The sequence below is a fragment of the Chinchilla lanigera genome, unplaced genomic scaffold (assembly GCF_000276665.1).
Source record: "Chinchilla lanigera isolate Chin_1 unplaced genomic scaffold, ChiLan1.0 scaffold00061, whole genome shotgun sequence".
Classification (NCBI taxonomy): Eukaryota; Metazoa; Chordata; class Mammalia; order Rodentia; family Chinchillidae; genus Chinchilla; species Chinchilla lanigera.
The window spans coordinates 9,399,857-9,412,320 of NW_004955462.1; positions in this window are offsets into that span (position 1 = coordinate 9,399,857).

Consider the following 12,464-nt stretch of genomic DNA (forward strand, 5'->3'; position numbering starts at 1 on the left):
TGGCAAGCTCAAGGCCATGAGTTCGATGGTGGGGGGGTCCGGGGGGGCAAAAACAAAGGTAGCTTCCAAGAGCTACCTGGGTTCAGTATGTATGTCTTTGTCTACCTTAGAAGTTTTTTCCAGGCTCCTAATTCTGGGATTAGGAACCACACAACTGGGCTGAGACATGGCAACTAGGGAGGAAGAAGCCCCTTTAACTCTGAGTATTATCCCACGCCCTTTGCTTAGGCTGGGAAGCCACAGATTGGAGCCGTATGTGAGTGGATAAAGTGTAGCACATCCAGTCCCATGTGGGCTGGTGGGTCTGGGACACAGTATGTGGGCCCTGAGGGAGGGACAGGAGTGCGGCAGGAAGCGAGCCAAGCTCTAGGGGATGGGGAAGAAAAGGACACCTCACAGGTGGGCCTTAGGTTCAGCATCTTTCCAACAGATGCAGGAAGACACTACCCACCCCCAATATGACACAGGGAGAAAGACACAATGCCATCTGTGATGGGACATGTGTGAAAACAAAAATATTAAAAATCAACCAGAGTGGAATCACACCCCTGGCGCTGACTCCCAGTGTACAGGAAATGCAGTATATGCCCCATGCACGACCCTTGGGGATTTAGTCAGTAAAGCCTGGAATGTGAGAGATTTTTATAGATCAGACGGACTGGTTTCTTTGACAAAAGGAAGAGGAGGTGAAACTGGTAAACATTTAAAGAGACAAAGCAAAATATATCTTATGGAACATTGTTGGGCCCTGCCTTAAACACACCAAGAATCTTGGGCCAACTGGAAAAATCAGAATATGGACAGATATTATATGGTGTTAAAAAATCCATGTTGGTTTTCCTAGGCATGATAGTGTTGCTGTGGTAATGTCAAAAAGAAAAATTCTTATTGGCCAGAGATTCAAGCTAAAGTGCTCATGGCTGAAATGGTGTGAGGTCTGAAATTTGCTTTAAAATATTCTCTTTTTTTGGTCTTTTTGAGACAAGTTCTCACTATGCAGTTCAGGCTGGCCTTGAGCTCACTTTGTGGCCCAGGCTGGTCTCAAACTCGCAGTGATCCTCCTGCCTCAGCCTCCTGAGTGCTGGGATTACAGGCATGTGCTACCATGCTCAGCTGCTTTAAAATATTCTAGGGGAAAAAATTGGGTAGGAGGGTATGTGATGTGGGCTGGGGGAGTCCTGATGCATAGCTGCTGAAACTGGGTGCAGGCATGTAGGAATGCATAGCCCCAGCCTCTGCGGGCTTGTGTAGTCTTTTACATTTCCATAATAATAACAAGAAATACAACGAGCAGTCAGTGGACTGTTGGGTGCCCAGGTCAGCTTCTTGGTGTAGAAAGACGAGAGCCGCCGAAACCTTGGCTTCAGTACGTATGTCTTTATCTACCTTAGAAGTTTCTGTAAAGGTCCTCTTCTTCATGGACTTGTTTGGAGTCCTATACTGCCTCCATTTCCTTAAAAGGATCCACTCAGCTGGGGGTGGAGGTGCATGCCATTCTGGGAGACTGAGGCAGGAAGATCACAAGTTCAAGTCGGATTTAGCTCAGTGGCAAAGCGCCTGCCTGGCAAGCGCAAGGTCGTGAGTTCGGTTCCCGGTACCGGAGAAAAACTAAAAAAAAAAAAAAAAAAAAGTCCAGCCTGGGCAAGTTAGTGACATAGTGAGACCCTGTTGCAAAAAAAAGAAAAAAAAAGGTGGGATCAAGGTTGAAAGGGTAGCTCAATGCAAAAGCCCTACATTCAATCTCCAGTACCATAATCAACCAACCAATCAATCAATCAATCAAATTCTATGACCCAATGATTCTATACCTGGGCAAACTCCCAAGAGAAGTGAGTGGGTGCATCCATCCAAAGACACACAAGAACTTTTCATAGTAGTACATGCTGCTTTCATGTATAGTAGTGCAAAACAAGAAATAACCCACCGTCTATGAACAGATCAAAGAACTGTGTAACGTTCATACAATAACATGCCGCTCAGCAGCAAAAAGATAGCAGCTACTGGCACTCAGGGCAGATGAACTTTAAAGACGAGAAGCCCAGCAGACACTGGTGCAGAGGAGCACTCCCTGCGATGTTCAAGGAGGGGCACAGCTATCGTCTTCGGTGACAGACAAGAGAGTAACAGCTGGTTGCCCTGGGCCATGGTGCTGGGTGAAGGGGTATGCGGGATCCTTGGAGTGCGAGAGCGTTCTACGTCTGGGTTGGGGACTGATCCGTACAAATGCCGAGCTGGGCATTCAACACAGTGCACTTTGTATATTTATGCTACCGGTGTTTTAACTCAATTTAAAAATAATAAAAAAAGAAAAACCTGGAAGTGTTTTGAATTTCCAAAAGAGACTTAAGTGAGGGAAGTTTAAGATATCTGTAGCTATATCTATATATTTCTTTCTTTATTTATTTTTGGGTTTTTTGGCAGCACTGGGGATGGAACCCAGGGCATTGCACATGCTAGGCAAGTGTCCACCACTGAGCTACACCTCCATCCCCGCATGATACCCAAACAACCCTTTCTGAGGGGCTGGGGATTTAGCTCAGCGGTACAGCACCTGCCTGGCAAGCTTGGGGTAGTGAGTTTGATTCCCGGTACCAGAAAAAAAAAATCAAAAACCAAAAAAACCCCCCAAAAACAAACAACCCTTTCTGAATTTCTGGCTCACAGGCTAAAATCTCTTGCTTGGGAAAGCCCGCCTGGCGTGTGCTGGAGTCCAGGGGTCCGAGAAGGGCTCCCACTCCATCCAAGGGTTCATTTTGCTTTTTCTTGTTTGCAAAATTCATCACCCCTGTTTAGCCAGCTGTTTGTCCCAGTAGCAGTAAAGAATCCGTTCTCTTTTCTATTTTGTTTCTGAAAACATGTATGGCAAACCCTGACCCTCACCAAGTCAAATCCCCTAGCCGAATGATGTTGCTGTGTGCACAGTCATGGCCAGGCAGCCTGCAGGGAAGCAGCAGCCGGCTCTCAGGGCTTCCTCCTGGGGTCGAGGGTTTGGGGAGAGGATGGTGTCGGCTGGGGCTGCGCTGGCAATAGAGTTCAGTAAGTGGTGCCAGACTGGCCTTCTTACTAGGAGACTTGATTCTAAGTCAAGCCACTTCTCTACTTAACTCTTTGGGGGCCACTCAGGGAGTATCTTTTGTCCTCAGTCTTCTTTGGAGAATCTAGGCTAAGCCTGCAGGCTGTTATGAAAATCTGGCAAGATCCTGTGCACACAGTTGCCCGATAAATGGTGACTAGAATAAAAGAGGAGGGAGGGGAGGGGGAAGGAGTGGGGTTAGAGGAGAAGGAAGAGAAAGAACCAGTGTCAAAGTTTCTTTTCTCCAGGGAATGTCATATGTTCTACAAAGTGGGCAAACTTATCCTTCAAAGGACATTTGGCACTGTTTGGAGGTGTTTTTAGATGTGTGGTTGGGTGGGTGCTGTTGGCATCTAGTGCTTGGTAGAGGCCCAGGCTGTTGCTAAATTTCCTGTGCTGCATAGGACAGCTCCCCAACAGTGAGGAGTTATCAAGCCCCCAAATGCCAGCAAAGAGCAGTTTGAGAAGTCCTGCCCTAAAGGAGTACAGGACTAAGTGACAGTTGGTCATAATCAAGTTATACGAGTGAAAACTTCATTATATCTGTAGCAGCTGATGACATTTTATTTTAAAAACTTAGTGGAATGTTTCACTGTCACAAAAACATATGCTATATTACAGTTTGCTCTGTTTCATTTTGTTTTGCTTCAGTTTATATTGGAAAAGTAATGGCCAGATATTCTGAATAGCTAAATATGAGAATGTATATGCCATGTTACATGTGATGTACGCTACATGGAATCTACATGGCTCTTAATAAAGTAGATTAAAATACCTCCAATTCTTTCAGAAACAAAACCAAAAAGAATTTCTTCTTTCCATTCTTCTATTTGTCCCTTTGCCCCCTCTGATCTCCTGGTGCCTCAAGGGTCCCGGGTACCACGACCACTCAGCCTCCTTGAATCAGGTGCTCACTGCAGACCTGGGACGGGGCTGACTGGGGTCTTTAAATCCTGACACTGTGTGCTAGTGCAACTTCCCAGCATCCGAGCTCTCACCAGGCTGAGGGCATCCGGCAGGTGCTGGCTACATCTTTGCCAGGGCAGGGATGTTCGGGTGGGGGGCAAGGAGCAGCTGAAAATGAATTGAACTTCTGGAGTGACATTGCCAGACTCATCAAATAAAAATACAGGGCTTCCAGTCAACTTTGAATTTCAAGTCATGAATGAATTGTTTTCAGTACAAATATATCCCGTACAATCATTAATCTGAAGTTCAAATTGAACGGTGTGTCCTGAGTTGTTTTTCTCTTTTGGACTCACCTTCCTGAAATGCAGCTCTGATCTGTCTGCAGCACTGCTGACTTGACTTCTTGGGTGCGTAGCCTTCCTGGGAGGGGACCGCACTTGTCCAGGGCAGCTGCATCCCTGCCTACAGCCTGCAGTCTGGATCCTCTGTCACTGCCTAGATGGGAAGAGAATTCCCAGGGTGCTTACAAACCCCGAATTGGACTGGTTGTGGACAGGATGAAGTGAAGATGGGAATTGGTGCTCTGCTTCTAGGAATCCAGCAGGTCCCAGAGGAGCAGGGTTCCCTGTGTGGTTGGGACCCCACTACCTGAGAAGAGCCACTCGGGGTCTAGTTAGAACCCAGAACAGGACTGGAGGTAGTGGCTGAGGAGTTTAAGTCTCCGATGAGCAACACCTCCCTCCAGTGCAAGCTGGAGTGCTGGTCATTGGGTCTGGATGTCGACTGGGATCTCCCTGGTTCACACAATGTCCAATGGTTGCGGATCTGTTAAGAAAGCTTTCCCTGAGGCTTGGGAGCAGTTCGGGTCAGTGTCATCCCTGGGCTTCCTGCAAAGTTTTCCCAGGTTTCTCAGTGTAGACTGGAGCCACCAGAACCACGGCATCCAGAACTTGAACCCATTGCCATTCTTGTCTGGGGCATTTCTGACCCTGCAGGTCATTCCAGGATCCCAGAGGGGCGGATTATGATCTGAGTGTTTCTTCTGTGCAGTGGTCCGAACTGTGGAGTTTCCCAGGTGCCACCAGGCTCTCCTGCCTTGGGGGTTCCTGATCCACCCTGTTGTAAAGAGACTCCTGGGCGGTGGCAGCATTGCCCTGGGCTATTCACCGCTCAGCACAGTCCATGGATCCCCACAGGCCCCCGCCTGTGCCTTTCCAAGGTGGACTGCTGAGCCAGGGGGTGGTCGGGGTCTGCCCAGTGCCTGCATGTCACAGGCCATCCCGCTGGGGCCAGGCAGAGGGGCTGCATCCGAGAGTGTCGAGTGTCTGTTTTGTGCTACCTTGGGGGCAGATACTGTCACCTTCGTTTTACAGAGGGAGAAACCTAAGCTCCACGAGATTAAACACCTTGCATAAGGCAGGAAAAGCCGAGCTGGAATTTGGCCTCCTGACTGCAGTCTGTGTTCTTTGATCACGCCACTTGAAACCTTTGAGAGCAACCTTTGTGTGCCTAAGCGTGAGGCCCAACACAATGACCACAATTCAGACTACTGCATCAGGCAGAACCTGCTGGCAATGTAGACCAGCTTTAACGCCTTTCCCGCATTCATATTGTCCCACACATCTCTTTCTTCATGACTACTATCAGATACATATATACTGACATCCCTTAGAGCAAATGTTGGGCTGCTATAACTAAGAAGTCCAAAATACAATAGCTCAGACTTAAGTTTATTTCTGCTTCACATGAAACTACAGGGAAGTGTTTCAGAGCACCAAAATGGCTTTCTCGGGTGCAATCAACACATTCTGTATCCCTACCATCATCAGATTGGGGTGCACAAGACTGCTTTTTAAGGGTCTGTCTTAGAAGATGGCACATGCCATGTCTATTTATATCTCATGTTGATGCCACAGAAAAGGCAAGGAGAGGGGAAAGAGGGAGAGACAGTGAGACAGAGAGAGAGGAAGGAGAGAGAAAACTGGGGAGAACGGATAGGAGCCACCACCACTGTAGCTTTGGGGAACCCTTGTAAAATTGACAGGCCATTTGTATTTTCATCAGGACACCTGGGCTCAGAGTCAGATTACCTGGTTTACAGCCCGGCCACTGAGGTATGATCTTGGCAACTCAGCTTTTTCTCTGCACAATGAGGTGATGATAAGTATTTCATCTGCAGGTCTCAGTGCAGTATTAGGAGGCCCAAATTACTGTCTGAGAGCTTGGAATGGGCTGCCAGGTTAGATGGGGCCACATCGGGACACCCAGAGGGCCTTTGCTGGACTTGGCGTCCACTCCCAGCTTGGTTTGGGGTGAGAGCCACACACCTGAAGCTCTCCAGTGGTGTCTTTCCACTCCGTGGAGTGCCCTGTGCTAGTACTTCAGTACCTCCAGTTTGCTCCCAGGACCAGCACCCTGCCCTAGGCACCCTGCTCCTGGGCTGCCCTTGCTCTTTGGGACAAAGCTCTTGCTTTGTCCCAAAGTCCTTAGAAAGCGCTAGGTACAGAATCACCGGCAAGTGACCCCTGCCGCCTCCTGAGCTCTGATCCCATGTGGCCACGGAGGGCCCTGGCACAGGACCACAGGAAGGAAGCCTGCAAGCCACCTCCCAGGAGTGCCAGGCAGAGCCATTTGCCCACCCCAGCAACAGACCACAGAAGCAGGGGCAGCATGCTTTTGCACCCCAGGTTGCTTTTGTGGCAGTCCACAGCCTCATCAGTTTTCACAAAACCTGTTCTTATCACAGCCTCTAAGCTCCTTAAGGAAGGAAGGAAAGGCAGCCTCCTCAGCACCTGTTATACCACACGCAGGTGTGCAAACCCTGCCAGGCTCTGCCTAGCCAGGCTCTGCCAGCAAGCATCGGAGCTTCCTTGGTGGGATGTGAGGACTTGCAGTTTGCAGGAGTACTTTGCTTAGTACCATAGACCCATCAAGAAGAGAAAAGAGGTGAGATTCGAATCCAGGACCTCTGATGCCAAGTGCGGCTCTCTACCACGGGTCCATGATTACTGTGATTATAGCTGAAGAGGAAAGGGCAGAAGCCATGAGTCCAGTGATTGTCTCCCTCACCCCAGCGCCTGCACTAGCACAATTTCACACCCACAGTAGGAGCTCAACAGAATCACGAGCTTTTCCTCGCTCCTCTGAGGAGCACAGACATGCACACCAGCTCAGCGATTGATTGGGCTTACTTGGGGTGCTGCACCAATATCTAAAAAAGAGTCACAGCTATGTTCCAAGAGCTAAAGATGAAAGTTCCTTCATGGGAGGAGAGTCGTCCTGCAGACAAAACCAGGGAATGGAATTGGGATGAGCTTTCCTGGATGTAACGGCTTCTGCCTGGCTTCCCAGCAGCACCAGAGCAGGGGCTCACCCAGGGGCCTGCATCGTCAGTGTCTGAGCCCCACCTGCCCGAATCTGCGGCACCACAGCCGGCACTTCCCACAGGCATCCTCCAGAGGAGAGTTCCCATGTGGCGTGAGTGTGGTAGCCGTCCATCCTGGGTTTCCTGGCACTGTCCAGAGTGACATCTTTGTCCCATAGTCCTTAGAAAGTGCTGCGTACAGGACAGATAGTAAATCTTGCTTTTGAATTTGGAAAATATGCTTGCAACAGGCACGTGGAAAGTGACTTTTATTGTTTCCTGCCGTAGATCAAAGGCATAAGGGCTGGCCTGCCTCGGGACAGCCTGTGTTGCCAGGACGAGCGGGCGGGCAGCCTGCTCACGGGTGTGCTGTTGTTCTGCTCTGGGCAGGAAGCAAGGGGTGGGGGATTGCACAGAAAAAGCTGTGTCCTGAGAACCAGGTTCCCCAAAAAGTCAAAGGCAGTGATGCCAGGAAAAGAGAAGCAGCCGAGGCAGAAACTGCTCTTGGTCTCGTTGCACAAAGGAAGAAGCGAGTGACCCAGGGTCCTTTGAGACACATGCGCAGTGGCATTTGGGGAAGTGAGAGCGCTCCCTGAAGATGAAGATGCCTGCAGATCCGAGGCCAAGCCTGAGCGGCAGCCCCAGGACAAACTCTTTGTGGTATGGGCTCGTTCCACACTTGCCTGGGTCACTGCTGGGGAGCAGCCCCGCCAGCCCACACATTTGTTTTCTGGAAGTCGCCCACTGATTCCTCCCCAGGCGAGTTCCTACAGGGCTAAACCAGAGCCCCGTCCTGATCCCCACCAGCTCTGGAAGCTGGCATCTACCATTGTCCCCTGCCTTGTTCTCACTGGTCAATGGGAATAAGAGTGGTGAGTGCTTGCTGCAGACTGGCTACTTTCCCTGCAGGACCTCTCACCTCAAAGCATTCAAAGTTCAAAAACGTTCTCTTCTATAGGAAGGAGCGCCCTGGCCGTCGGCGTCAGCGCTGCTCAGCTTCCTTCCTTAGCCGGGCTAATGTCCCAGTTAGAGCCCCCCTCAACAGCTCTGTGAGATCATGCATCCAATCTTAGGCCTAGAACGGGTGAAGCAACTTATTCCAGGTCATGCATCTTTGATTCTAGGTCAGAGTCCAAAGGATGTTTCAAGACACTTGCTCTGTCCTGCACATGTGTTCTGATGCCAAGGAGGTCCCGCGGGGCATTTGGTGACTCAGGATGTGATGGCCAGAACACACAGTGCTCTCCACGTGCAGCTCCCATCCGCGAGTCCCACGAACCTTGTTTTCCATAAGAGTTTCTGTACCATGAATATTAAAAAGTCTCGCATCCAGAGCATAAGGCAGAGCATCTGAACTCAGGAGAAGGACACTTTAAACCCTCTCAATGGTGAAACATTGTGGTTTTTGCTTTTTTGCTTCCTAAGCCTTTTTAACTATGCTGAGGAGAAGTGATGAAAAATTACTAAAGCCGATGAACTCCCACCTAGAGGCAAGTCACTCAGAGAAGCAGGCTGAAGGGCGGGGAACTCGTGGGGTGATCAGTGGTGAGTGTCTGCCCGATCTCGTGTCAGAGCTGATGTCCAGCACCAGCCGGGAAAGACCAGGCCTTATGGTGATTAATCCAAGCACAGCCGTTACTTCTTTACACATTTCCTTTCTTTCTTTTATTTTTTTTTCATTTCCTTCCTTGATCTTATTTCTCTTTGTTTGCTTTTCTCCTGCTCCTCTCTATTCTTCCTATCCACTCTTAGAAATGGTCATATTTACTTATAACTTACTTCTCTCTCGTGTGATTTATAAGACTTACCTCTTCTTTTATTGGGTGTGTGTGGACATTTAGGGGAGGGGTGCAGAGATGGAACATGAATGAGGATATAACCAAAGCAAAGCCAAATCTGGGTTTAGAAGATCAATTTCTCTCCATCCTTTCTTGCTTTTTCCACATTGCTTAAAAGACACAAAATAAAATAACTGTAATATGCACTTTAAGGGATATGATGGAGGAAAACATGTGTAGTAATGAAAAGGTCAGTGCAAGTTGGTAGAAGGCAAACCATACCGCAGACTCCACATGTGCCCATGGCAGTCCATGAGACAGCCCATCTCTTTTAGATTAAAATAAGCCAATTGTTCTTTGGCAGTATTTTGCTCTCTGATATTGAGAGCAGACAGATCTCCCTATGCGTCCCGGTGTGTTATAGTGGGAAATAGCCCCACCAGCTGTCCCACAACGGGGACAGTTGCAGATGTCCTATTATTCTTCCCTACAAAACAAGGCTGATAGCATAACTCCAGAGGACAATTTGGTGAAAATGTGTCTCATCAGAGGAGTGAATGAGGCATGCCAAGGAGGCGATTCTCTAATACTCTGGTACATTCCAAAGGCAAAATACAGAGTTGTTGAAAAAATATTAGTGGACTGCACAGTCTTAGGAAGCCCATCACAGGTGGTATTTCTTCTGCCTGGGCTTTTGAGAAAACTGAACGTGGCAGAATGTGAATTTCTAAACTCTCAAAAGAAGCTTTGCTATTGATAAAAAAAGAAAAATTGTCTTCATGTTTTTAATACTTAGAAAAGAATGAAGTTCTAAAGAGAATTAAGGATTTCGCCAGATGTGTGACCCATGATGCCTCCTGCCCCTCCATCTCAGCTGAGTGAATTATTATTATTATTATTCTTTGGTACCGGGAATCAAATTCAGGACCTTGCGCTTGCCAAGCAGGCACTTATGCCGCTGAAATATATCCACGGTCCTTCAGCTGAGTGAATTAAGGGAAGATCTAGAAGAGGAAGTCCCAGTCTCGGTCTCTGTCTGACTTTGCCCGTCTCAGCCTCCTCTTCCCTCCACACCCCACACTCTGAGACAGGGTCTCACCATGTGGCTTGGGCTGCCCTGAACTCCTAGGCTCCAGCAATACTCCTGCCTCAGCCTCCTACCAGTAACTGGGACCACAGGTATGTGCCATCAGGCCTGACTTCTAAGTCTCTTAGGAAATAGTTCGGGTCTTCCATGGCCTTTGCAAGAAAGAGGCAGGCATCAAAAGGAGTCTCAGGTGTTAAAATGTGCATAGGAAGAACTGCTATTTGTATAAAATACAGAGACCCATGCCATGAATTTTGATTCCATGGTTCTAGACTGGACCAATGAACCCGTATATAAGCAATGGCTCAATTGGAAGTAGGAACACTGCCTTAAAAGACTATGCCTTAAAGGACTGTGATAAACCTAGCTGGGAAAAAAAACCTCAAAGTAGGTGATTGCAATTGCTCACTTGAACAGCAAAGAATCTCTCATCAAAACACTGTAATTTATGTTGTTCTTTTTCTTTTTTTTTTTTTGTCTTTTTGAGACAGCGTCTCTCTATGCAGTTCAGGCTGGCCTTGAGCTCACTTTGCAGCCTAGGCTGGTCTCAAACTCACAACAATCCTCCTGCCTCAGCCTCCCAAGTGCTAGGATTACAGGTGTGCGTCACCAGCCTTGCATGTTGTTCTTAAACTATAGCTTCTTGGTGCCACCTCCAGGACAAATTAGTTCAGGCATGTGATGCCGGAGGAACTGAATGCCTGGTCTGTTGTGCAAAACTGCTGTTACAAGTCACTTATGTTAGCCAGGCGTGGTGGCGCACGCCTATAATCCCAGCACTCGGGAGGCTGAGGCAGGACAATTGTTGCAAGTTCGAGACCAGCCTGGGCTACAAAGTGAGCTCAAGGCCAGCCTGAAGTGCATAGCAAGACTCTGTATCAAAAAGACAAAAAAAAAAAAAAAAAAAAAAGTCACCTATGTCGGAGGTATCTGTGAAATTGATTCCACTTCCAAGCAGAGAAAGAGAACTCATTAGGCAGGATGAGGTGTGGCTTTGTGTTCCGGAAGAATCACAGTGGCTTAGACAATGTGGAAGCGCACTGCGCCTCGCAGAAGTGGGGCTCAGGGCTGGAGTGCTGGGTGATGCCATGCTCTACCACGGCACAGCAAAGGCAGTATCCTGTGGTTGCTCTGATCTTCGGCATGTGGCTTCCGCTTCCTGCCCAAAAGGCTGGATCTCTTGGCGTTGATGTCCACTGCAGATAGCAGGAAAGAAGAAGGGCAAAGACAGGTGTGCTGTAGTGTGCCTTCCAGGTTTGTTCTCAGATCCTTGCTTATGCTTCACTGCCCAGAGCTTACCGTCATGGCCATACCTAGCTGCAAGGGGTGGGGGGTGGCTGGGAAATGAAATCTTTATTTTGGATGGCTGGACGCCTAGCCAAACATGGAGGCTGCTGCCAGGGGAAACGGGGTAAATGGTACTGAGGAGCATCTAACAGTCTCTGTCATTTGTAGACATAGATCAGGTATCAAGAGCGATTGTGTGTTGAAGCTAGACATGATGTGGACGGTCGGGCGTCATCAAAGCCAGGCTACTTCCTTTAGAGAAAGCCCTTTTGATCTCGGCAGCAAATGCACATGCGTTCTTATCTTCAGACTGCTTTCCAACAATTCACAGGCGACATGCTGAACAGACGATGGGTCAAGATCTCTCTGCTTTTTTCCCATTCTTACTGTTCTGGAACTTTTATGTGTGTAATCCAGGCTTATTGTGACAAATCCAAGCAGCACAGAAGAATAAAAAGTAAAAAGTTCAGGTTTTCTCCTGTCACATTTCCCCTACCCCCCCCCCCAGGTCCTACCTAGCCCTAGGGCTGCCTTGGTTGGCATTTTGGGTATTTCTTTCCAAAAAAGATTCATCTCCCACTGAAAAGCATTACTCAGTCTATGGGGGTGCCGTGCTTAACCTGATTTCTGTTCTTCCCGGTTGCATATTAGAATGGTTTGCTGCTGCTCATTGCAAGAAGCCTACCACGAGCACCAAAGATTACAAATGTCGCCATGTTAATGGGATCCTAGAAATCACTTGGCATTCTCCCGAACGATGCTTTAGTTTACATTAAAATGCAAAGGACATGTGGCTTACTCTTCTTGACCCACATGACTTAAGGAGTTTTCTTTACTTTGCAACATTTGCTTCATACTAAATATGTAACTTATATGCCTATCAAGCATAGTGAACTACTGAAACCTGGGCATCCACCGCCTATCTAAACCACCCACGCACCTCTCCTCTCATCCGCCCACCTCCTG